Source organism: Fundulus heteroclitus, chromosome 16 (assembly GCF_011125445.2).
Source record: "Fundulus heteroclitus isolate FHET01 chromosome 16, MU-UCD_Fhet_4.1, whole genome shotgun sequence".
Lineage (NCBI taxonomy): Eukaryota > Metazoa > Chordata > Actinopteri > Cyprinodontiformes > Fundulidae > Fundulus > Fundulus heteroclitus.
Window position 1 is genome coordinate 15,034,657 of NC_046376.1, and position 25,680 is coordinate 15,060,336.

Below are 25,680 nucleotides of genomic sequence, written 5' to 3' on the forward strand. Positions count from 1 at the left end.
AGCTGAAAACAAAAGTTGATTAGGGGAAACTTGATCACCAATCCATATCACAATGGCCACTCAAGCATAAAAAAACAGATAGCCAATAGCTGCTAATTCAGTTCATAAGGTGAAAATGTGTCTGGTATTTATCCAGTGAGGAGAAAGAAGTCCTAAGAAAGATTGACTAAGAAATCTAACAAACCAGCACCCTATGGATGTATTTAAAAGTACCATTTCTATTTTGCAAAGAGGAGCTGTAGGAATCATTCGTGGAAAATGTTAAATAGATTGTGAGTCCTCATTTGCATTTTAAATTATTGAAATTGTATGTCTTGGTTAACATCATATTTTGCGTCTTAGGCTGAAATTACATAGTAACATAGCAGGCTCACGTTGTTTGTAAGCAGCAGCGCGAGCAGGTCTTCTTGACAAGATGACAAGATGGCGGCGTAGTCAGCTGCAGCTGCCCAAGCACTTCAACTTTTTGTCTTTGTGTTTGTTTTTGTGTTGTTACCTCTTCAAGGTCTAATCCAATATGAGAGAGAAGAGCTGTTGGATCTGAGATTGAACCCTGGAGTCTACGAATTGTAACGACTGCCGAAACCAGGCTTTATTCCACCTGATCTACAACAGACAACAGCAGCCCCCCCTCTCCCTGTCTCTGAGGTCCAGACACCGGCGTGTGCGCAAAGGGAATACATGGCGAGGCAGATGTTCGGTCCTGCACACCATGCTAAAGGCTAACCTACACAGTCCAGCGCTGGTGAGCCTCCCCCTGGCTAATGTAAGATCCCTCGCCAACAAATTGAACAAGATCTAACTAAGAATCACCACACGTAAGATTGACAGCTGTGTAGCGATATTTATGGAGACGTGGTTGGATGGAAATATAGCCAATGCCTTGGTCTAGCTAGCAGCCCGCTCATCGTTCAGATCAGACCGAACGGCAGGGGAGAGAGAAGAAGAGATGGAGACCTAGCAATATACATTCAGAGCACCTGATGCACAGCTGCAAATGTGACTGAAACCTTGTGCTCCCCTGATCTGGAATATCTAGCAGTTAAGTGCAGATAATTTAAACTCCCTTTCTCTCTGCTAACAATATGAGGCCACACAGCCATTTAACAAATTCCTTTTTAAAATTATATTTTAATTAACAAGCAAACTATTTTTTTTTACAACCTTAGAAATGCCTTTAAGACATGCCATATGAGATGCAAAGTCATCACCCTTATATAGTACTTGCTTCCTTTCTTTATCATCATGACTATTTTCTTTTGGGATTTCCGGCTGTAAGCTCAAAATTATTCATGCTCAGTCAGATTTGGGTTTAGAATCATTCAACTTGTTTCTGATAAGAAATGAGACAGGCAGCGTAAACAAGGTAAACAGAAAATAATGTATTTCTTTTTTCTTTTATGTTCTTATTTCATTAAAAAAATTGCAGTTAAGAAATTGTTTGTATTCTTCTCAATATTTAGTGAAATATTTCTTTCCTAACATTACACCAATCAAAGGATTCTCATAATTGCGGACCGGGTCAACTTTTGAATGTTTACTTTGGTATTTTTACTATTTATCTCTTTGGAAACGAACCCTAAGTGTCTGGGGTTGGAAAGACACCCATTCTTTCCTTTATAATGTTTTAAGCTTCTCGGCCAATTTTGTTCTTCAAGTTTTACTCTAAAGACATTGTTTAGCAAAATTCTCATACTGAGCTTTCAATACGTCCACAGCTGTAACTTCTATTTAGCCATGTGCCTGTCAACAAAACAAATGAGCAAAGTAGCAGGTAAGGTAGTTCTCAAGTGCTCTTGACATATTACACAATATGTGACTTAACCCTCCTCTTTATCAGACTAAGCAGTTTTTTCTAAAATAACCCTTCACCACATACTGAATGAGTAATTTAATCAAAAGACTGAATTATACCTTTAAACTGCAAAAAGTGACATGCAAACAAGAATTTTCAACAACACCCTACTAATGTTTTTGTTTAGCTAGAAGGCAACATTAAGCTACATTAAATCATAGTAATATTCATAAACCAAATTACTATCATAACTCCAAAAAAAAACTGTCTGAAAGAAGAACAATTTTTCCTCTAATTGAGGACCATAGGAAATGAAATTTAGAGTTGATTAAATATATTTGTCATCAGTGACAGCTTTGTTTTTTTGACTGAGCAGGCCAGAGCAGCATCAAAATTATTACAGAGCCACAATCTCTCTCATTTTCGCTCTGTTTCCATCTTGCCATCACACATGAACAAGACAACAAGATCCTTGAACTACTCTTCTTGAGGCATAAGGTTTGCCCCTGAAATGCCGTTTAGATAAAGAAAAGAATAAATGTTTTTCCTGTCTTCCTAAATTCTTCCTATTAAGTTCAAGGATAGAACATTAATTTGTAGGACAAAATAACAATAAGGTTTATGAGTTTTATTTTGCTGAACATCTATTAAGCCAACAGGAATGATTCTGCTGAAAAATATTTTCCACAACCAACACAACTGTTTCTATTTTCCAAATGAGAACGTTTCTGAGCTAGTTTGTGCTTCATTTTTATTACCAATGCACCTGATGACACAATGAAGTGGAGAAAAAAAGTGACTTATTTTGTGTCCAGGTCAATTGAAATCTTAATTTTAACATCAAATATGCAATCAGTCATAGTGCTATTGGTGCCAATTTGATGTGGAACAACAAAAAAAGAAAAGCCAATTGATCTAATAGATCAATACAATGAGAAATCCCAACAAAACAAACAAGAAAAAAAAAAAACAAGAATATATTTTAATTATAAATTCACAGCAAAAAAAAAGGGAAATGTTGACCACCAACAAACGAATAGTTTCAACAAGAAATGTCCACATTTGTTCACTATAATAAAGCAATAAAACAAAAAGGTGTAACTGTTGAACCTTTAATGGCTGCCTTACTTTGTGTATACACCTGTATAAACTTCCTTTTTCTCATCCTTCACACATTAACAGATCATAGGAGTGAGGATCAATAGCTTTTTGAAAAGTCTTGATGGGCTGATTGTGCCTAAGTTCAAACGTTAATGTCTACGTTGAGATGTTTACACAAAACCACATGCCAGGAACAAAATAGTGTCCCACAAAACCAACTGTTTTTGCTGAGATTTCTGTAAACTTAAGAATATCTATTAAGTTTGAACGCTTGGCATTTCAAAAGAAGAGAAGATAAGAGAGAAGATCAACAGTAAAAAGTTCCAAAAGACAACCAAAGAAAGGCAGATCTTTGAAAAGTAGTTAAAGATGACCCAGAAAATCTTATATCATTATTATGCAAGCAATATTATTATTACTGATAATTGAATAGTTGCAATACAGAACTATACAGTTTCCAGCCAGACAGGGAAGTGAATCACACAAAAAAAGTTCTTGTGTTAATGTTTGTCCCCAGAGTGCACAGTCATTAATGGCATTTGTTGTTATTTTATGTTCAGTTTAGTGTCAGTGTCAGTGTCAGTGTAAATAATGCAACACGAATGAGGGAGAGAAAGGAATATATTTTTATGGAAGGAAGAGCTAATGAACACATTCAGCCAGATAATATACAGATTTTATAAGTCTATGCTGGAGGATGAAGCCATCCCTGTTTTAGACGTCTCCATATTTTTTCCTGACCTGTCTTTACGGTGCCGTTTGTTCACTAATGTTGATGTCTGACAAACCTCTGAAGTCTTCACAGAATTAAGTGGATTTATACCCATAATTCATCACACACAGGTGGACTATATTTACTAATTAGGTGACTTCTAAAGGCAATTGGAAGCACTGACGTTTATTTGTAGACTTAATATTATACAGGGACAAATACTTATGCATGTCACACTACTATTTACAGATTTTCATTTGTAGTAAGATTTTTTAAAACTGTCGGTCATGTTTGTTCCAAAAATACACAGTCAAACCGACTTAGAAAAGTTTAGAAAAAACAAAATAAAAAAGCAAATGTTGGCAGAAAAGTCCACCGCTCAGTTGATGCAGTAGCTCATTAGTGGCAAAGCTGCTTATGTGAGCTGATAGACAAAATAGTAGGGTCAATTTTAGCTTGGGAAGAAGTACAGAGGATCAATACACCAACACCAAAAAAAACAAAACAAAAAAACAGTAAATAATGTTACACATATTCTAAAAAGACAAGGAAATTATGACAAGAGGACCACTATAGAGTGGGACCTAATTCATTACTTTTATCCAACATGAAATACACGGTTCCTCAATAGGTTCTAAATTTTATAACAATGATGGAGACAAATTAAAAATTTCCTAAGCTATGTGGTGCAGGTATGAAACAGTTTAAGAAGATTGTCAAAATGTTTGATTTTAACAGTTTTTTTTTATTTAAGAATTATAATAATTAATAATATGCAGTAGATCAGGGCAAATTATATAAATTTACAAATTCTTTGGCACCAAATTTGATTTACAGCTCATGTACACTGGGCATTGCTACAGATACAGCACTGACTCACATAGACTATGAATACATTTTTTTTATTTAATTTGCTTATTTGGGACAGTGCACATTAATGAACAATCACATACTTCCGTACAGACAGTAAATTAATGAGATAACATAGCTGCTGATTTTCGTCTGTAGTCCCATAGCAGTAAGACTAAACAACACAATACATAATGCATAACTGTTTCAGGTGCATTTTGAAAGTGCAATAGGTAAGACATTCTCTAATATTAGTCAGGACATTGTTCCTAAAGTGACTCCCTCTGACTGCCAGAAGTATCTGTCCAAAGTTTTTTTTTTTTTTTCCTGTGTGGGATCTCAAGGTCTCCCATGAAGGAGGCTCTCGTGCCAAAACCCGGAATTAAAAAAATATGTTTACACATGTGGTCTCTAAGAAACCAGATTATATCTTTTTTTCAACTTCATGCAGGCTGGACCCTGTAACAAAGGATTTAATGTAAATTCTTTGTAACTCCATGTTTCTATATATACAGTAAGTGGAACATTTTCTGTATTTGAAGCAACAGCAATAAAAAAACATTTGTCTGCACGAGCACAAGATTATCTGTGTGTTTAAACATCAGTCTTGATCTATGTGATGAGAACAGCATTGTCAAAACTCATATAAAGAAAACCCTGTAAGCCTTCTTAATCCATGCAGTTTTCCAATCAGCCAGTGTGCAAACATCCTAGAGGTACCAGACAGAAGCTTCTGATAAAGTTCACGTCCAACATCAGAGTGGAAAATCAGAATTGATTTGACTTTCACTGTGATTGGTGATTTGAGTGCCTGAGCATTTGGTTAAAGCACACCAACTGGAATTTCCACTACAACTGTCTCCACAGTTTAGAGTGAATAGTGTACAAATAATGTCCGGTGAGTGACAGCTCTGCAGATTGAAACGCCTTACTGATGTGAAGTGAGAGGAGAATTGCCATGCTGCTTCAAACTGACATAAAGGCTGCTGTGAGTAACACCTGCACACTGAACATTTGCCGGACAGAAAAACAAAAAGTGTTTAAAATTTACTGCATATGCAACCTTAATGAGCCACAAACCCCATTTCCAGAAATGATGGTGTACTGAAATGTTTCTAATACATGTCTCCAATTGTTGGTAGACAGAAGACAAGCATAAACTTACAATCAAGTATTTTGTTCCAGTCTTTATTTTGAGCAGACACAAACACAAAGTCTTATTTATTTTCATAATGTCCTATAACAATGAGTCAGATTCATAATCCCTGGAAAACATAGCAGCACTTTTTTTGTGTGTGATAAATGTTCGAACCCTCTGTTTATAATTTGGAGAAGATTTTGACGCCAGAAAAAGCGAATGAATGAATAAAAGCTAATTTCGACAGGCCCATTTTACTTGTTCTCTAAATGAGGATATTAAATGGTTCAGTTTTGCAAGATAAATCTTTATCCAATTTTCACAGAATAACACAAATAAACTGCACAACAGTCCACAGTGCCATTATCTTATTCTCATCATCACGACGCATCATATGTTTTAATTGTTACGATATGGATCGTGAACTCTTGTCACATGATTCATTGATAACAACCTTGATGATGTTTTGGGTCTGTGCTATGAACCCAACATCAGGTTTTGTCTCAAAAACAAGATGAAACATGGAGTCATTTGACAACAGAAAATGTAAACCCTTTAAACATGTTTCTTTGGCGTAGTCACAAATCAACTCTGCTTTTCCTAAGCCAGAGCTTTAACACCTGGGCACCTGCTGCTATGAATGTAATAGAGCCACCGGTATATTACTTCTGCATTGTTCTCATAGTCAAGGCTTATCCTTCTCCCTTTACTCTTCACCACAGCTATGCGGCATAGATTATAAACATTATTCTATTCCAGTGTCAGGGTCACTTCTTACTGCTTCCTCAGGTTTTTGTAGTTCTTTCGCAGAGCTGCTCCACAGTCCAAATTAAGTCTCCAGTCTTCACTGAGAAATAAACATTTTCTACTTTTTTTTTTTTTACTATTTAAAAAAAAAAGGAAAATGCTTATATTATTTCAGCAATTGACAAGCTGTGATATTTACCACATTACTGCTGGGACAGTAGCAAAAAAATAAATATAAAGTGAATGAGAGAGACGTGCAGGCTTCAACCAAATGAAAACAATCAAAATGGAATGCACATAGATTCGTGCTGGTTTAGGTTCTGAAGACAATCACTGTCCATTTCAGTACTTGTTTCATCTTCAGCACATGAGTTAGCGGTCATCATGGTTCATCAGAGTTATGTTCTGGCTAAACTACTTGAAGAAGGAAGGTTCTTCTGTTAGAGATATTTTCCTGATGAAATAGTCTGTCTGGATGGATGGAAAGTCCCTCAGAATCCACATCTGAAGCTCCTAAAAGGCTCCTGTCCAGCGTAATTATAAATAACCGTAACAAATCTCTGAGAAAAAGATATTTGTGTCATCCTTGTTGTTAAGCAGTCTCCTGTCATCTCTACGACATCTGTTGACATGAATGTTCAATTATGCAAGAACTCTACTTTGTTTTGTGTGTGTTTTAAAGCAAAAAAAAAAAGAATTAATCGAACTTTATGTTCATGTCTCCATTATTTGGAAATGGAAGAAACTTGATCCCACCAGAGACCCCCTTAACCCCAAATGCTCAACCAAAATGAGCAATTAGGGAATAAAAAACTAGGTCGGAAAGGTGACCAAGCCAGCCAGTCAGCTGGCAGGGATTCATCTTAGCCAGGCCCTGAGTCATACCTGTTTTTCTCTGGACATGATGCTTAAAGCTAAGGCCAAAAAAATAATTATTTTGGTTTCACCAGAACAGAGAATTCAAAATTTAAGTGAGCTGGCATGCTCATATGGGCCCTCTGCCACAAAAGCCTGATTGGTGTCAGCCGGCCAGGCAGATAGGACTGAACTAAAAATCAAATAAAAACTGCCCATCCCACAGCCCAGTCCAATTGTGGCAGAGGTGGTGTGTATGTGTGTGTGTGTCACTGACTGAGAATGCAGTGATAAACTTATCTGCAGAAATTTGTCTGTATTACTGCTTCTCATCCCTGACTTCACCGTTTTCTGGTGCTTTCACAATTTATTTTACAGTGAAAAAGCTCTTAATACTCACACTCCTTTTCATCTTTTGAGCTCTGTCGCTGTTACTGTCTGTTCCTAATGAAATAATGCATATTCTTTGGTTAGGCTACTTTAGGCCAGAAAATTATCTTACTGAATACTATAAATAGATACATTATATCTAGCATGTTTTTTTTGAGTAATGGTTCACTGCAACTCTTTTACAACTTGTATGTTAATCTGAACTCAATATTACTTTAAGCCGTAAGACTCATTTTGAGGGCAGCTAAGAGGTAGGAAGAATGACCGCTGTCAGATGATGCTGTGATCAATAGGTTCCTGCCACCCAACCACCAAATGTCTCGCACCATTTGATGTAGCAAGCATTCAAACCTATTGTCAGCATTTGTGCAACCAAGACAGCTTAGGTTAGACTGTTGGCCTTAGAAAACAAATTTTTAAATTGTTTTATTTTAAATTGTCTTGACCAAATAGCAGCAGAGGTAACTTCAGGACACGCCTACTAGGTTTTCAATTAAAGGTGATAAAGATGCAAAGAGAGCAAGAAAGCAAACCATAACTCACCAGAGAATATTGACAAAAAGCACAGCAGATCCTATGTTCTAATGTCTTTCTTCTAATTCCCTTGCTAAAAAAACAGAAGGACCCGTCCCGTCCCGAGGCCCTACTAAACTTTAGTTTGAAGTATCTGTTGTGTTTCAAAGAACCTAGATGTAACAATACCATCTCATCTATACTGAGGCATTATAGAAGGCTGCATGAAAACAAGGAGACCAACCCAGACTTTGAACATGGCTGAGGGTCACAAGAAGAAAACCACGTTCATTTTTATGAGAAGCAGAGGAAGGCCTCAGTAGAAAGAAATAAGACCAAAGGGGATTGTTTTTTACGCAAACCCCCTGAAGAGCGGAAGACTAAGGTAAGACGGTGTTGCACATGCGCAGTTATTCAAAAAGGGAAGTGGGGAAACCTCCGGCAAAATCGCCGACGTTAGCTTTGATATTTTTAAAATTATGTAATCAGACAGACAAAAATATAAGGTAATGTCCAAATTCTGGTATTTTAAAGACAAAACTAAAAAACAAATATACAAAGAATAACATAATTACAAAATAACAAATTCAGGCAGAAGAGATACTTTTCTAAACCATTTTCAACATCGAACTTGAAAGCAACACTTACAGCAGTTAATGTTCAGTAACTGTAATATTAATATACAGTATGTTAGAACAGTGTGAAGTACTTCCAGTGACAATATCCACTGTTTACTGTACATTCATTTGATCTCAAAATTACTCAATGAGTTCAGCAGACAGAAAACAACATTAAAATAACAAAGGTTTAACATAAACTCTAAGTGTTTGTCTCTTTGGTCCATTTTTGGTTAAATCAAGTATTTTCTTTATTCGTGAACTTACTCGCAGTAGGTAGAGTAGCCTTAAATCTTACTCAAGCAAGAATGGCGATTGCAAACAGGCTTAAATCGGAGGCACCCGGACTGTCGTTCAGTTCTTCCTGAAGATGTATCAACTCCTTTCCCGGAGTCTTTGTCAATTCTGGTGGCTCGCAATTGAGCAACCTGTAGTTGGTGTGCTGCTATTTTAAAGGACATGGAGGTCCATTCGCCTAGGCGCATTCTAAGTCAGAATCATGATCAGACTGCTGATGTAATCTCTTTGGAACGTGTTGGAGGACCGAGCTGTAGACACTGGGGAGTTGGAAGCTCAGTCCTCCCCCTCTGTTTAGTGATGGCTTTTCTCTTTTGACCAAGATGGCTTCTTTCACCCTCTTTCAAAACATCTGCTCTCCCTGTCCAAAATCTGGACATCATTGTCGTCAAAAGAGTGAACTTCTTGAAGTGAGAGTGGGCTGCTGACTCTAGCCTCGAGCTGCTGGCCCTCCTGAGCTGCTCAATGTGTTTATGTAGCTGTTGTTTAGTTTCTCCGATGTAGCAGTCTGAGCAGTCCCCACTGCATTGGTCCGCATACACAATGCCGCTCAGCTGTGGTTTGGGCATTCTGTTTTTTTGGGATGAACCAGTTTTGGTCTGAGAGTGTTATTAGATTTGAAATTTACTGGTATGTTGTGTTTGGAGAAAATTCTCCTGAGTTTCTCAAAAATTCCTGACACATATGTAATGACAATCTTCTTTCGTCTCTCTGTTTTCTCCTCTGTGTTCGATGCTGTGGAGTTTTTTTTCTTTCTGCCAGCTTAGTGTAGAGTAGCAATACTTGAGTAATATGACTCAAGTTAAAGTAAAAAGTACAGTGCAGTATGACTACTCCTAAAAGTACATTCTGTTAAAAAAGTTACTCAAGTAAATGTAACTAGTTACTACCCACCTCTGTTTGTATTACATCATACATCAATTTGTATTTTGTTTGTATTTATTGGTATCTGTAATTGAATACTGTTTTTCTTCATCAGGGGCAAAATGTCACATAGATGAGGCCCTGGTCAATATGGCGACTGAGGATTTGCAACCCTTCACTATTGTGTAGAAAAGTTATGGTGGAGCAAATATATAAGTAGAATACCAAAGCCAGTTTGACCAGGACATCTGCAATTTAACATATGTGGCTCTCTGAGCCATTTAGCTGTGATTTACCATTGAATAGATGTAAGCGCTTTGCATTCTGCTGTATTAGGGGTGCTGCATTTCCTTGACGCACATAATGCTGGAAAGTTGGCACAAGTAACAGCAGCACTTATGTCAGAGTGGGGAATTACAAGGAGAGTTACTTGCCTTGTGATGTGGGGTACAACAAATATTGATAGTTGTCCTAAGGAGCTTTGTTTGTGTCACTCAAATTGTGTGTTACGTACTTTACATTTACTCATAAAAAGGCTCTTGATCAAAGCACTGTGCTGTTTGGCATCAAGACAAACTGTAGGAAGATAGTAGGCTACTTCAACAGCATTATCGCTGCAAAGATTTCATCACAATATCCTACACATAATGCTGTTTTGTTTGCGTTGCTGCTGTAGTGAACGTTGAAACAATCAGTTTTTGTTGACTAATTTATAGGAGAGGCTGACAGAGGCGCAGGAGCAAATGGGCCAGCCTGCACTGAAGCTAATTCAAGAAGTGGATACACGTTGGCGCAGAACATACCTAATGCTCCAAAGTGTTTATGACTGACATTAGCCCTCTGTCATCAGAACAGTATGAAATTATTGCACAATGTCTACAAGTGCCGTCCCCATTTAATGATGCCAGAATTGAGCTGTCAGAGGAAGAGAGAGCATCATGATCAATGCTACACCATGCACTGGAGGATGAGGAAATGGGGAAATGTCCTAACCGCAGACGGCACAGCCATGGGTGAGAGTCTGAGTTGAAAGCAAAACCTAGAAACACAGGTTTGCATACTTTACGAGCATTAGTGATAGTGCTGTTGTGCTCAAAATATCTGAAAAGCTTTTATTGACAGGCTACTCTTCTCAATGTTGTTTCACACATTGTGTTTGGCTACAGAAGGGGCCTCTTTTAAATCCCTTGTCTCATTAGATGTCAGGTTGTTCTCGGTAGCAAGGGAGGCTTGATCAGGACGGTGCAAATCTGATTTGTTGCTTTGATCAGTGGAGCAGGCGAGTGTATTCAATTTAATTTTTCACTTTGGGATGTATCAATGAAATAGTGTGGTACAGTAGAGCTGCAGGCCATGAACATGTCCTGTCCAAGAAAACCCTTATAATGAGAAGACCGACATAATAGGTTTTCTTATTGCCACTGCACAGCACATGCAATCTGAAGCCACTGGCTTATTTCTGCACTGCATTGCCCTGGCGTACATGAAATGTAATTTGCCATGCTTGCATATGCAACATAATAAATCACATATTGTTCACATCAATCATTAAACAAATGAGTGTTGCATGTCTATTATTTGGAATCCAGGAGCACATGTGAGATATTCAAATACATGCATTTCATTCAATTTAATCAGTGTCTAAAACCCTAGACTGCAGTGTTGGATACATCAGCTTTGTGGCCAATACAACATTTCCATACAATGCTATCAATCCGATACATAAAATATACAAAAGCAGCAAACACCGGTTACACCATTTATTTCATCTTTCAATTAGAATTAGCTCCAATGTAAAATACTGATTCAAATATTTAAGAGATTATATGGTTGGATAGAACAAACAAGGATAAACCAAGGTAATGGGTGCTTTGTGTCTGAGTGAGACCGGGATCTCAATGAATTAATGAATGACCCTCAGTGCATTATGAAAAGTAATGCAATAGCTGTGCTTCTCAGACTTTCAGTTACTCAGCAGTGAACAGAAAAATAATGTTTTTATATTCCAAATATGAAAAAGTAGATAAATATTTCAAAGATGGTTCTTTATAACTGCTTACCAATTGGGCTTTTTGAACTTAGTGACATCCACATGGTGCAGCGCACTGGTACAACTGTGACAATGAAATAGCTGTAGTGAGAATTATATTCAATAATAATGGCAGAACAATTTGAAGCGATTCAGAATTGTCCACATACAAGTGCACCAAGGTTACCACTGTATTTGACCCACAACTGCACCTTATTGTCTATCAATAAGGTGCAGAAATGGAATCAAATGTGTTAAGTAGGGCTGAAACGATTCCTTAAATAATTGGAGAAACTCAACTACTAAAATTCGTTCGAGGCAAATGATCTGCCTCATGCTATTGCATTTTAAAAAGTTTAATGTAAAAGTTGTATGGAGTGACAAACGACACCAATCAGATAACTGGTGCTAGATAGAACTGGCTGAAAGTGGATGAACTGAATGGGTTTGGCTTGACAAGCTGGAAGTGTTTGAGCAGACTAGAGGAAGGAGGTGACTGACACAGATAGATGGCAGTAACAGTCCAAAGGAGCAAGGCAAAATCCACTATCCAGAGGACAGTCCAAGTAATGAGCAGAGTGCACAGCCGATGAGTTCCCACAGAGGGCAGAGCGAGCACTTAATCCACGCAGGAACACAAAAGCAGGGAGTGAACACAAGCATTAGTGTAACCAACTAGTGAGGGTGGGCAGGCTGAGCACACAAACACTGGGGAACCAACATGCAGAAAGAGAGATGAGACAATCTGTCAGTGAATAGTTGTGGGAGGCAGGTATAAATTTACAGAGTCCCAGATGAAACAGCTTGATGGTGATTAAGCAGCAGCAGGTGAAACTGATTAGAGTGAGCCAGGCAGTAACTGAGGAGAGTGGAGCATGGAATGGAAAGTGAACAGCCAATTTACTCCAAAAAACACAGAAATTCCCACATCATCACGGTATTCTGATATTCGGTATTCTCTTGTGCAGTAGGCTTCCAGGTCCCTGTTTCAGAAAGCTGGGGTTTGTGGATATCCAGAGTAATTTCTGGGGTAAATTCCTGCATACTCTGGATTTTCTGTTTCGGAAAGCTCAGAAGCCTTTAGCCTGAGTCAAATTATCACAATAAATTACTCCATGACACAACCCTGCTACTGAGAAGAGTTAACTCTGAGCTTTTCATACTTTTTAGCTGAGATCTGGCACAAAGACGTGTCAGGAAAGGCTTGTCCTTTTCTGGAGGAGCCTGTATGCTGGAGCTGAAATACTCCACGGAAATCTCTGTGGGGAGAGGCTGATCACACCATGATTAGGTGTCTTATAACTTTTGGATTAATATATTTTTAATCGTTACCGATATTCACCGCTGTCACTGATTAATCTCAATATTCCCAGCCTGCACGTTGCTTTTCTAACACAACAAGGGGACGCTCTCGGTTTTCAACAATTTATTTGTGCTGCTCTTCTTTTTTATGCCAACAGCAGCATTTTAAAATAACGTAGGTGACACAAAAAAATCTTTCAGAGGCAGCTGTATGTCGCGCTGTCAGAAATGTTATTGTTGCACTCAGTTATAGTCGAGTTTAATGTTGTTTCATAGTCGGAGACCCGCAAGATAAATAAATCAACTGCACATAATCAAAGCAACAATTTATTCTGTATCTTTGATATTTCCAGCTCAAATTTTTCTTTCATATATTTTAGTTTCCATTTATTTATTCCTCCTCAACACCATCAAGGCTACCGCACATTTCTTCACTTAAATAATGCGACCTTTACTTCAACTTAAATTATAAATATAGCCTACATGATTAATATAAAGTCAGGTTGGCACAAATTATACACCTAAAAAGAAAATTATTTCAACAAATTTTTAGAAGGAAGGTTCCTTTTGTCAGAAGCCAAATTCTGACAAAAGGATGAACATATCAATTATTTCAACTTTAATTGATCGTTAATTGCATATGTTGAACATATCCAATACATGCTTTAGTTGATCAAGGTTAAACATAAGAATAACTCCTAACTGGACCCGATCAATGCGCTCCCCCCCCCCCCCCCCATTTGGGTGTTGAATAAGTGAACTGTGAGACTACATATTTTATTCTGTCAAATAACACTCTTATCACTCAAACATTGACTTTCTCAGCAAGTCTCTGCCACTTACTCGCTTTTTCTGCAGCAGGAGCTTTTTTTTTGTTTTATATGGTTTAATATTCTCTATATGCCTTCATTAAAGATTTCTAATTCCACTCGCGAGAAATTCGCACTTCGAGGTTCATATTTCCTGCCAGTGCCATGGTGAATCGCGTTTCTGCGTTCCATTAATGAGGGTTTTTTTCACGTTCATGCTCATGGTGAACTCAGGGTTGATTAGACACTGAGTTTAATTACCTGATTGACATAACCTGTTCTGAAACCGAAAACGCTGAGTATTTACAGCGTGAGGTAGAACTACTCAGAGTAGCTGCTTTCTACTCAGGGTAGATCGGCCATTATTTCTGAAATGGGGCCCATATTGTTACTTGTTTTCTGTTCAGTCTGGCAAGCTAGACGGCATAAGTGAGTCTGGAAAGCAGTGGGCAAAGCCCGTTTACTAACAGGATCAGCGGAAATAGGTTGGAACCAAATTGTCGCTAGAAATTTGTGACACAAACTTCAAGCGACACGCTCAGTTTTAGCCATTAGATCAATCACTTGTTGAAGTTTTAAAGATACATGAGGACATAATAAGATAAAATATCACACGGTTGCAGTCGTCATCTTGACTGTTATGATTACAGAAAAGCGCTGCTGCATTGTGAGTAATTCTGGCACTAAAGGGGACGCATTGTAAACTCCCGCCTCCCGCGCCGTAATAGGTGCGGTGAGTTTAGGCCGGAGAGTCTAGTCCTGCCCAGACTGACAAGCTGTGTATTAAATACAAATGGCGTAAGTCGGTCTGACTTGTCAGGCTAATCATTTTGTGTCGTGTTTAGATTCCCTTTGTTATTTCCTTTCAGCTCATCAGTTCAAATTGCCAATTTAGCAATGCAGGATATTGAACTCATCAAGTCTGTTAGCTTCACTTATCATTGGGTCCTAAGCTGTACTCACTTGCTTCCTCTTTCTCCCAATCTTCTCCCTCTATCATGTGCTTGTAAGTTTTCTCTTCCCTTATTACATTTCTCCAACTACCTAGCTGCAGCTGGGTCCACTACCTATGCGCTCATATTGAGCATGCAAGTATAGAATTGGTCAATCTTCATGGCTCTATGCACCTTCCACTCACACTTGATTATTTAAATCGTTTTAGGTTATCCTACTATAACAATTTGTAGAAGCAAACACCCCCCCTCCTTTTTCCCCCATCAAAATCAAATGCAGCAAACTTTTCCCAATATTTTTTTAAGATGTTTCCCATTACACATCTATTTAAAGCCCTTTCTCTGGTTTGAAATAACAGCTTCTTTTATTTAAAAAAAGCCTAAAAAAAATCCCGGCATTTCTAGCTGATAAACGGGCTGCATCAATGCAGCTTTTACTGACTACTGGTGACATTTAAAAATGCTGCTGGCTCATTCACCAACTTTCAACCCTTGAACAATCACACCTATGGCAAGATGGGTGGAATGGAAAGGGCTCACCTATTGTTGCAAGAGTCTCGGATGGGTTAAGGACACTAACAGCTATCCGTTAACACCTCTGCCACCTGGGCCACAGACATTGAGGAGTATTTCTCACCATTGTGTTAATGCACTCTTTGCCCTGTATTCCGCTCATACATTCTAATAGAAAATGTTTATGGTATTTAACTTTCTTAGACTTTTGGTATTTTCAGATGATCACCTACCTAAATTAATACAAAACAAAAAACATTTAAACAAAATAATATTTTTTCCAATTTGTCAGAGTTTTGGTTAGTAAGTGTTAAAAATAGACAGTGCAAAGACAATTTTATCACCATAATGAAATTAAAAGATGGTAGAAAACACTTAGGTTTTTAGATCATATATCACATTATACTTGTTATAATTAATCTACATTAATTATATCTTAGATGTAAGAAATATGTGTGACTGAAACATGGATAATTTTTCATTAGTATTTCACAGTACCAAAGTGTTCACGTACCAGGGGAAAATGTTTATGATATATTTATTTAGTCATGGGTATATTTATGTGGTCATGCATATAATTTAAAATGAGCTCAATATTATCACTTCATGCCGCAACCAATGCTGCCCCTGGAGGCTCTTAAAGTGATGCAGTGCATACGTGCACATTATTTGCTCTTTGTCAATTCAGACTCCGTTTAAAAATCTAATTATAGACTTTAATTAGAGTCATTTCATTGTAATTTCGTTTCATAAATATCACTCATACTCTTCTGCGTAAGTATTTCATCAGAGTTGCAACGTGAAGTGTCCGCTGTGCACATACCAGACAAAGAAGACATAAAGTATTTATTGATAAACCTACTCAATACCCTACTTTTAAGACACATATATATTATTATTTGTAAAAACAAGAGCTGATAGTGCACAAATGCACACTGTACACAATCAGCTCTTTTTTAAATTGAGTCCTACTACTTTATTTCTTTTTAGAACAGAATAGTCTATGTAACCCTTTAAAGAATCATATGCCAGCGACAATTACTTGCGTTAGACAAGTATTGAGGCAAATGGGCAAGGGCAGCATACTCAGGAACTCTCTCAGAGTAACAAGAACTAAACTCTGACTGGTCCAGGGTGTGAGCTTATTAAGGGTAGCAAACTAATCCAAGAAGGTAGTAAAATTTGTTTTCCAGAAGTCAATGTGAGAAACACCATGTCTGCTGCAAGTGAAGCCTGTTGTGAGACACTTAGTGGCTGGCTGTATCCGCTAATTTACCCTTTCGTACTAAAAGTGTGTCGGCCCGTAATGTGATGAAATCAGCCGAGTGCAGAGCACTGTATCATGCTGGCAGTGCGCCAGAGATAACACACGGAGGCCAGCTGAGACACTTATCCCTGTTGCAGAATCTCACAAGAAAAAGTGAAACACACCACATTCTGCAATACAGCCTGTCATGCCGATGGCATTTGAGACTTAAATACTGTTGCCTATTCTAAAGCACAAGTGTACAATAAAGCAGCCAAGCCATGTGGAGAATCGGGATGTAAGGGCAAGGTCCCCCTGCCGTCTGTTGACATCCAGATAGCTTTGCTTTGAGTGCTACTGAGGACACAGCTCTTTCTCCCAATTTCCCGAAAATTACTGCAATTTGATCTGCTAAGCCACAGCTTATAACCAGCAGCTGAATAGGTGTACTTTGTACACTTTTTTTCTAAACACTGTCACTTAAAATAAATGATTTGAGAGTATATAGGTTTATTAAACTAGAACCATTTAAAATAGTTTTTGTGTAGGCTATTATTGTCAGGTTAATTAACAGATATAAATGTTACTAAAAGTGCTGATTTGAATGCTAAAATCTGATGTACACTGCTTTTAGAACATGTTCACCTTGCTTGGATGTTTCACCCTTTATTTACTTTCTACAAGAAACCATGGTCAATATAAGTTGGCTTTGTAGACAGGACTTTGTGCAAAAAATTCTAAAACTATGTAAAATATAAAATGTACTATTGAAACTATGTAAATATTCACCTCCTTTACATCAGTTTGTAGATGCACCTTTGGCTGCAATCAAAGCACTGAGTTTGTGTGAATTTGTCTCAATCAAGCTGCCACATTTGGACACAGTTTTTCTCAATTCCTCGCTACAAAACAGGTCCACCTCTGTCAGGTTGCGTGGAGATCAAGCATGAAGAACACTTTTCAAGTTCTGACACATATTCCCCTTAGGATTGAGATCTGGGCTTTGAATTGGCCATTCCAGAACATTCTCATTGTTGTCTTTTAACCATTTTGTACTCGCCCTGTTTGGAGGACACATCCAAACAAGGTGAGTACTTTTGTTAGACATTGAATCAACAGTGTCAAACACTCTTTGCACAAATACACATGTCCTTATCAGTTAAACATTTTCTAATTGTGCTGGTTGGTTAATGATTCATCTGTTTGTTCACACATTTTTTTTACTGTTGTTTGGCACCATATAGAGGAGACGACACACTGAAACCTCCCTCATTCCCAACATTCGGGGAGACTCCAAAGCATTCCCAAATTTGTGACACATTAAATCAATGCTCCCTGAGTTGGCCTTAAGGACCCAGTGGGTCCATAGCACCTTCTCCTGCAGAGATGCTTAACAGGCATCTAGACCACCTCATTTGGGTCCCTCTTAACTGGAGGAGCAAAATCTGTTTTACTCCAAAATTATCAAGCTCCCTGGACTAATTTATTGAACAAACCTGGTTTCACAAATTGAAAAAAAGTTGTTTTTTTTACCCCAAAAATATCTTAGTCATTCATTTCCTGCAGGTTTTTGCTACACCCTGTGGGCTTGCATAATGCTTTGTGAAATGAATGCAACATTCTTAATGCTGAATATTTCCATTAATTTTGGTTTGGACAATTATTCTGTTTCCCAATGTGACACAGAGGGAAGCCAAAAGGTAAGATTTATGTGGCCATTAAACACATACCAATGCAATGACAATGAAATTATTTACAGATGTAATTAATTTAAATACAACAACAAACCCTGTTAGCATAATTATTAAACTTCATCAACCTGCTTCACATGATAGGATATTGTCTAATGAATGTTAACAAAACACTGCCATCCCTATGTACTACTTTCGACACAGTAATATCTATTACACCCATTAAATGTAGAAATAATAGTGAAATATATTCAGACTGTTGAAGAACATCCGGCTTTTTATTTGGCATCTATGTAAGTCTATAGAACAGATCAACTACTTCATAAGGACAAAGTTTAGGTACCATAGCTTGATTGGTTCTATTTTGAGAGGAAATATAATCCATTTCAGCCACAGAATCGACTGCTGTGTGGAAAATCATCGATATTAAAATTCAAAGATAAACATTTGCATATCCTTTCAGATTCCCCAATCAATAGTGTGGCTTTCTGTAATCATTAGATGTTTTTACACTGTAAACCAACATTCTTTTTTATATACTTGTTGGTGATGACTGAGAGGGCCTCTATATTTAACTAATCATTTTACCAGCATTTCCTACAGATTGTGATCCTGCTGACATTATTGACTCTGATGCTCTTCCGGTAATAAAAATACAGCATCATTAAATCCTTTTATTTTTTTTTTCACAACTGAGACCAAAATATGAACTCCACAGTTTTCAATTAAATGTTCATTACTTATCACCCATTTCTCATCGGTAACTGATCCACCTGTGCAGAGCTTTATTTAACATTTTCAGTAGTTAATGACTTGCTATTTTTCTACCCAAAAGCATGATTATGCAAGTGTGATTTCAATCACTGCGTTCCCCCTTTGCTTTGCTGATACTTAATTTGTATGCAGCCACATTCATTGTTTGCCCCTAGCAGAGCAGAGGTCCATATAATGGTTATTCCAAGAGCCCAGTTTTGGATATTTCAAAGGGATGCAACAAAACTTTGAGAAAATTTAGATCAGTACAGCAGGATTAATCAAGGCTTAGATATTTCACAGAGAAAGCCAGCACTAAGTTCAAAGAAGGGGACATTTGTTAGTCAAACACATACACGGGATGCAGTATTATCTCCAGTGTCCCTAGAGTTGCGGTCTGTACTTCAGATATTGACCTTTTTTCTAAACCTTTCTTCATCAATGTGCTTGACATGTGTTTATTAAAGAAATCTAAATTGAAAATAAGCAAGTCATGCATTGGTTTAAATCTTTGTTTTTAAAATGCAAATCCTATTACAAAGGAGAAAACTAAGTGCTACAACCCCGAATGGAATACGTCTTGAGTCTTTCTTGGATCATCCTCAGAGATTCACCTCTCAGCTCTTAACTGGAGATCTTGTGCTTAATTATGCATGTAATGTGTTGTCGGAGGAATTTTCTCCAAAGTGTATGAACCAGCTTTCCTCTGTTGTTGCTTTTTGATAAGATCTATTAATTGCTCTGAGACACATTTTAATGTTTTCCCAACATTCAGTATGTGAAAGAGAACATGGCTGCTGGCTATAAGGATCTGACGAATACAGCCAACAGAGCTCAAACACAGATGAGTATCTTGTGCAATGAGAATATACAATTTTTCTTTTGAAGGAATGTATGAAATTGGGCTGGAATTAATAGGTTCAAGATGTTTTCAAATTTGTCCAAAAGCTGATGGATTTTGCTTTTGAATGATTGAAAACTATTCCCTCCAGGTTTTTTGATTGACTGTGGACATGACGACAGATGTATTTGTGATTGTCTTGTGATCTCGTTAAACTATGTTTTTTTCCTGACATTACTGCCTTAAATTCAAGGCTCATTATGAACATTTGGAGTAGACCATGAATTTATCTTGGCTCAAGATATTTTTATCTAGCTCTAAGGCTATAATTTGACTAAAATCAATGTTGTGCATTTAGATCTGTTGACCTTGTGGGTAAAATCAGGAAATCATTAATATATATATTTTTTTCGTAAATTAGGAGCATGGGAACTTTAGGGTACTTTAACATCAATGACTGTATCTGGCCCCCAAGGCAATTCAATACATCTTATTCTTTTTTTGTGGCAATAGTGGCCTTCAATGATAGTAGGCTTACATGATGGGGCTATGCGAGAGGGGACAGACATGCAGCAAAGGTCCATGGGTTGCGTCGAGGACTGAAACCTTGGTACATGGGCTGCAAAATACAAAATACACATTTTGCTGATAAACTGAGCAGGCTGTACATTGAATTCCCAAAAGACTTCATTGACCTTGAAGCACAATAAAATAATCACGAGCTGTTCTGTAATCTATACACATTAGATGTGGAGAGAGCTCCTGTACTTACCCAAATGTAGTTTATAGAACTGCCCTCACTGTGGGTCCCTCGCAGTTTTTGCCCTTCATCCCCTGGGATTTTTGTTCAATTCCAAGCTGCTTAAATGCTCTAAATGTTTGGTAGCATAGACCTTAGGGTGCCACTATTCTCTGAGATGATGGTGAATAAGACAGCACAGAGAACCTGTTTTCCAAACTTTTCCAAAGTTTTCTAAGAGACTCCACAGCTCAGAGCTTAAAACCAAACATTGATGAACTTGTTGCCAATAAACAATGCCAAGCATGCTCCTCAGACAACATGACACTACTTTTCTTGTTACTGTTGTGATTGGTTGCTCCACTAATGTGGTTAGAACCACCTGGGGCCAACTAGCTCAAGACTATGGAGATGACAGTGGACTTCTAGAGAACAGTCTCCACATTCCCACCCATCACCATCATTAACAACACTATCGACTTTGGATCATTTCTGGTTCCTAGGAACCACCCTTTCTTGGGACCTGAGCTGGCCCTCAGACTTAAGCCCCGTTTACACTACCCTTTTTTAACTGTGCCGAGAACGGTCAGAGCTTGGTAACTGAGATTACTATTGAGTGTAAATGGAACGCAACTGAACTGCACCATGCCAGACACAACCGAACTGCACTAAATTTAGTACCAGTTCCATAGTAGGGCTCGGCCCGGTTTTTCAGTGGCTTGGTTCTCTGATAACAAAGAGAAGACCGCGTCATCTCCTTACAGTCAGAAATTTCAGACATTCATAAAAATACTAGCTTCCCTACCATGCCACACAAATTCCAGTGATGATAAACCTTAACGTCCGCCGTTGTTTCCTGTGTCTGTAAGCCCTGATTAGATGTTCGTTTGTCTTATCCACTTCCCAAAAGCCGACTCTGTCAAGCAAAATTACCAAAGGTTGCGTTCTTCGCCTGACTCTCCGCAAACGACGAAATATCACAATTATAACGAAACACAACTTCCTGAATGTTACGGGCGCCGCCATTTTTATTTGCTTGATTCCCTTCTTCAATCCTAGAGAGCAGTAGTACCGCAGATCGTCACTAGGAGGCGAGGAACCGTGTGTGAATGGTCGTAAGAACCAAACTCGGCACAGTTAAATCAGAGAGATGGAGGAGCAAGACTGTCAACACATGTAAAAGCCAAGGGAAAGATTTTAAAAACCAATACTTTGGCACACTGGCAACTAGAGGAGAGAAGAGAAGACAGGTGAGAAATGTTTTTGTTTGTGTTTACCGGTCAAAGGTAGTAAGCCCCACTCTGGAGAAGTGGCTCCAACAGATACCCGGATAAACATCAGACATAAAGGAAAGTGAAACTCCTTGCTTGTGTGCATAATTTTGACCAATAAGGATGATTCTGATTCTGATTTAAAGTGATACTGCTTCCGAAGAAAGACTGGTCTGATTAATTTGACCTTTCAGTCTCACCATTCTCTAAATCTTAGGTGAGAACGCTGTGTAATCAATTTCAATCAATAAACCCATCATTTGAAGAAAAGAAGGGATTTGTTATTAAATCAAGTGCCAATTATGTGTATTCATAACAAGGCAAATGATCTAACAGCTTTAGAAGTTGTGCAAAAACACAATCAGGGTGTACCTATGGCTCAGGATCAGCTTTGGTACTCCAAACACGTCATACTGGAGCACAACAAGGATGCTGAGCCTGAATGCCTAATTTTGCAGCCAGTGGGATGCTTTATCCAAAGATATAAACAAGTGCAGGCCTTATTGCATGCATCGTCACGTGGGGCGAGCATGGACTGAATTGTTAAACAGTGCGGGACCTCCTTGTTAACCCCCAGAGCGCAGATTCCAAGCATTCATTCAGCAGAAAGGCCCGTCTTTGAAAGTCAAGTTGTGCATAGCAATTGAAATCATAACTCCAACGATCTAGCAGAGCTACGCATCAAAAGTGTTTCATTAACTTTGACTCTTCTGAACTACAGCAACAAGTCTTTCTGAATTCAAATGACAGACTTTTTCTGTGAGCATCAGATTAAAAATCTTGTGCAAATACATTTTTCAATGTTTTGCGTGGGTCTAAGAAGAAAGCATCAGCTTTATTCTTGTAAAAAGCTGTGCAATACTTGTAATACACCAAGACTTGATTTTCCATCCGTTTCACAGAACTGTTCTTTACACTGATTTTGTTTGCATCAAAGGATAAACATAATATTTCTGTTCATGTTGTCAGGTGTTTCCATCATCTTTTGTCTCTTGAACTTTTACGCTGTGTGATTTTTAGGCTCTATGTATCTGATCTTGGGCACTGTTATGTGACAATTACTTTGAAAAATATCCTTCAAGGCATGAGTTGCTTGAGCAAGAGCAACAACTCCTCCATGTCCCTGCAAAGATTAAGCGGTAATAGTAAATGGTTGGATAACTAGTTTCTCTTCATGGCAATTGTAATTTCCTTCTATTCTGTTTTTTTAATTAATAATCACTGGTATTCTTCATAACAACATAACTTAACATCGGAGTTGAGTTACAAGACAGAATTTCTTTCTTCCAAAAAAATAAAAATAAAACACAAATAGTCCAGGTTAAACCATCCAAAAACTGCTGGACATTAATGCGTTGTTGTTTGATAAAGACAAAAAAAAAACATTCTAAAAACCTGTGTTCTGTATAAAACAAAACAGTGAATGACACTAAAAGAGCCCGTACAGACAGTTAAAGATAGTGGTAGTAGAATCATGCTGACTTGTTCAGGTATTTTTGTTAAGAATCAAGAAGGATTTTATTGTCGTGTGATACCGTGGGGACATTTTGTCAGGGTACTCCTTCTTAGGACACGCACAACAAACAATAATAACATAATAATAACAACATTGCGAACAACATGTACAAATTGTTTTATTTATTTATTTATTTTTTGATCTTTGTGGTCTGCTTGTACTCGCACCAAGTTCCAAAAGTCAGTCCCACCTAAACACAATTCATTGTGTTGGATGAATCAGTCACTTTTAGCTTCTTTGATAATAGATTCAAGCTAGTGATGATTCTTGTGCAGTGTTCTTAAACCTGATATGCATAACTGTGCAATAACACATTCCTGATAGTTAAAAGTGTGAAAAAAATATGCATTCACAGTGGTAACGTGTACAGACTTAGTCCCCTAAGCAGGGGGCGATAGCCCTCACAGCTTTAGTGAAAAAGGTATTTCTAAGTCTGCTCGTGCTGGATTTGATGCTCCTGAAATGTTCACCAATAACCTGGGTGGGAAGGATCAGTGACAATGCATCTGGGCCTTCTCTGGACTCATGGAGCATAAACCGAGGCCAGATCTTGCTGATGCCATCCTACAAGTCCCTGTGCTGTCCTCACCTCCCAAGCTAAGTCTTTCTTCTCCTTCACTGTGCAGCTCCCATACCACACAGTTATGCTAAGGCATAGAATACTTTCTGTTGTAGTCGTGTAAAAGTATTTTAGCAGCTTGGTGGAAAGTCCAGTCATTTCAGTTTTCTGAGGAAGAAGAGCCGTTGTTGGACCCTCTTCAACAGGTGGGAGGTGTTTATGGACCATGAGAAGTTGGAGATGTGAATGCCCAGGAACCTAATGCTGTCCACATGCTCCGCCATCTCCCCCTGTATGCAGAGAGGAGCATGCTTAGTCTTCTTGGACCTCCTGTTGTCCATTATGACCTCCGTGGCTTTGCTGGTGTTCAGGATCAGATTGTTCCTGAAGCACCACTGTGTCAGATTGTTGACCTCATCTCTGTAGTTGGTCTAAACATTGTTGGAGATGAGGCACACCACAGTGGTATCATCCGCAAACTTCACTATTGTGTTTGTGGGGTGGATAGCAGAACAGTCATGGGTGACGAGGATGAAGAGAGCAGGGCTGAGTACACAACCCTGTGGCGTTCCTGTGTTGCGGATCAGTGGGGCATATGCGTGTTTCCCTATCCTCACCACCTGGGGTCTGTTGATGAGGCAGTCTGTGATCCAGGAACAGAGCAGTGTGGATAATCCCAGGTTGTGGAGCTTCAGAGCCAGCATGTCCGGGAGCACAGTGCTGAATGCTGAGCTGAAGTCCACGGATAGCATCCTAGCATAGGTGCAAGGATGCTGAAGATGGTGAAGTGCTGACGAGACAGCATCCTCTGTGGAGCGATTCTCCCTATAAGTGAACTGCAGGCTGTCTAGGCCAGCAGGGATGGCATCCTTGATGTGTTGCAAGAGGATCCTCTCAAAGCACTTCATGATGACGGGGGTCAGAGCAACAGGATGATAATCGTTGAGAGTGGTGATGGTGGGGTTTTTGGGGACAGGCACGATAACAGATTATTTCAGGCAGGCAGAGACCATGGAGAGCTGCAGGGAGAGGTAGAAGATGTCCAGACTTGCAATATATATTTCAAGTTTCGTTAAATGTCAAATCGAAGCAATGTCTGAATATTAATGATTTTTAATCAAAAAACACAGGGAAAAAACAGCAGCAGAAGCATCATCTTTATGTGTCATTATAGTGCAGTGAACTATTGTATGACATGAGGCCTTCAAGGTTTTAGTGGTTGCTGCACATTCAGTGCTATTTTTTCTTTACTCTAACAAAATTAAATTAAAATTCTCATTTTCTGCTATTGGTACGTTACTGACTATGTTTCTCCTCAGTGCCCATGTTGTCAGCCAAGTGCATTCATTTTCTGCCTGAGAATAATGCCACATATCATTGTTATGTCACCACATTTATAAGCACCTTGTTTTGATGATAGGAGGGTGTCAGCTGTGATTTGCGACTTTGCCGGATATGACTCCTGGCTATTTTCCCTGCCACTGGTTGAATGATGTGGTTTCCAATACAATCAAAACTCCCCCTCTAATTTTGCCAATCAACGTGCCTTCAACAGGACAATGAGAGACAAATCATGTGGA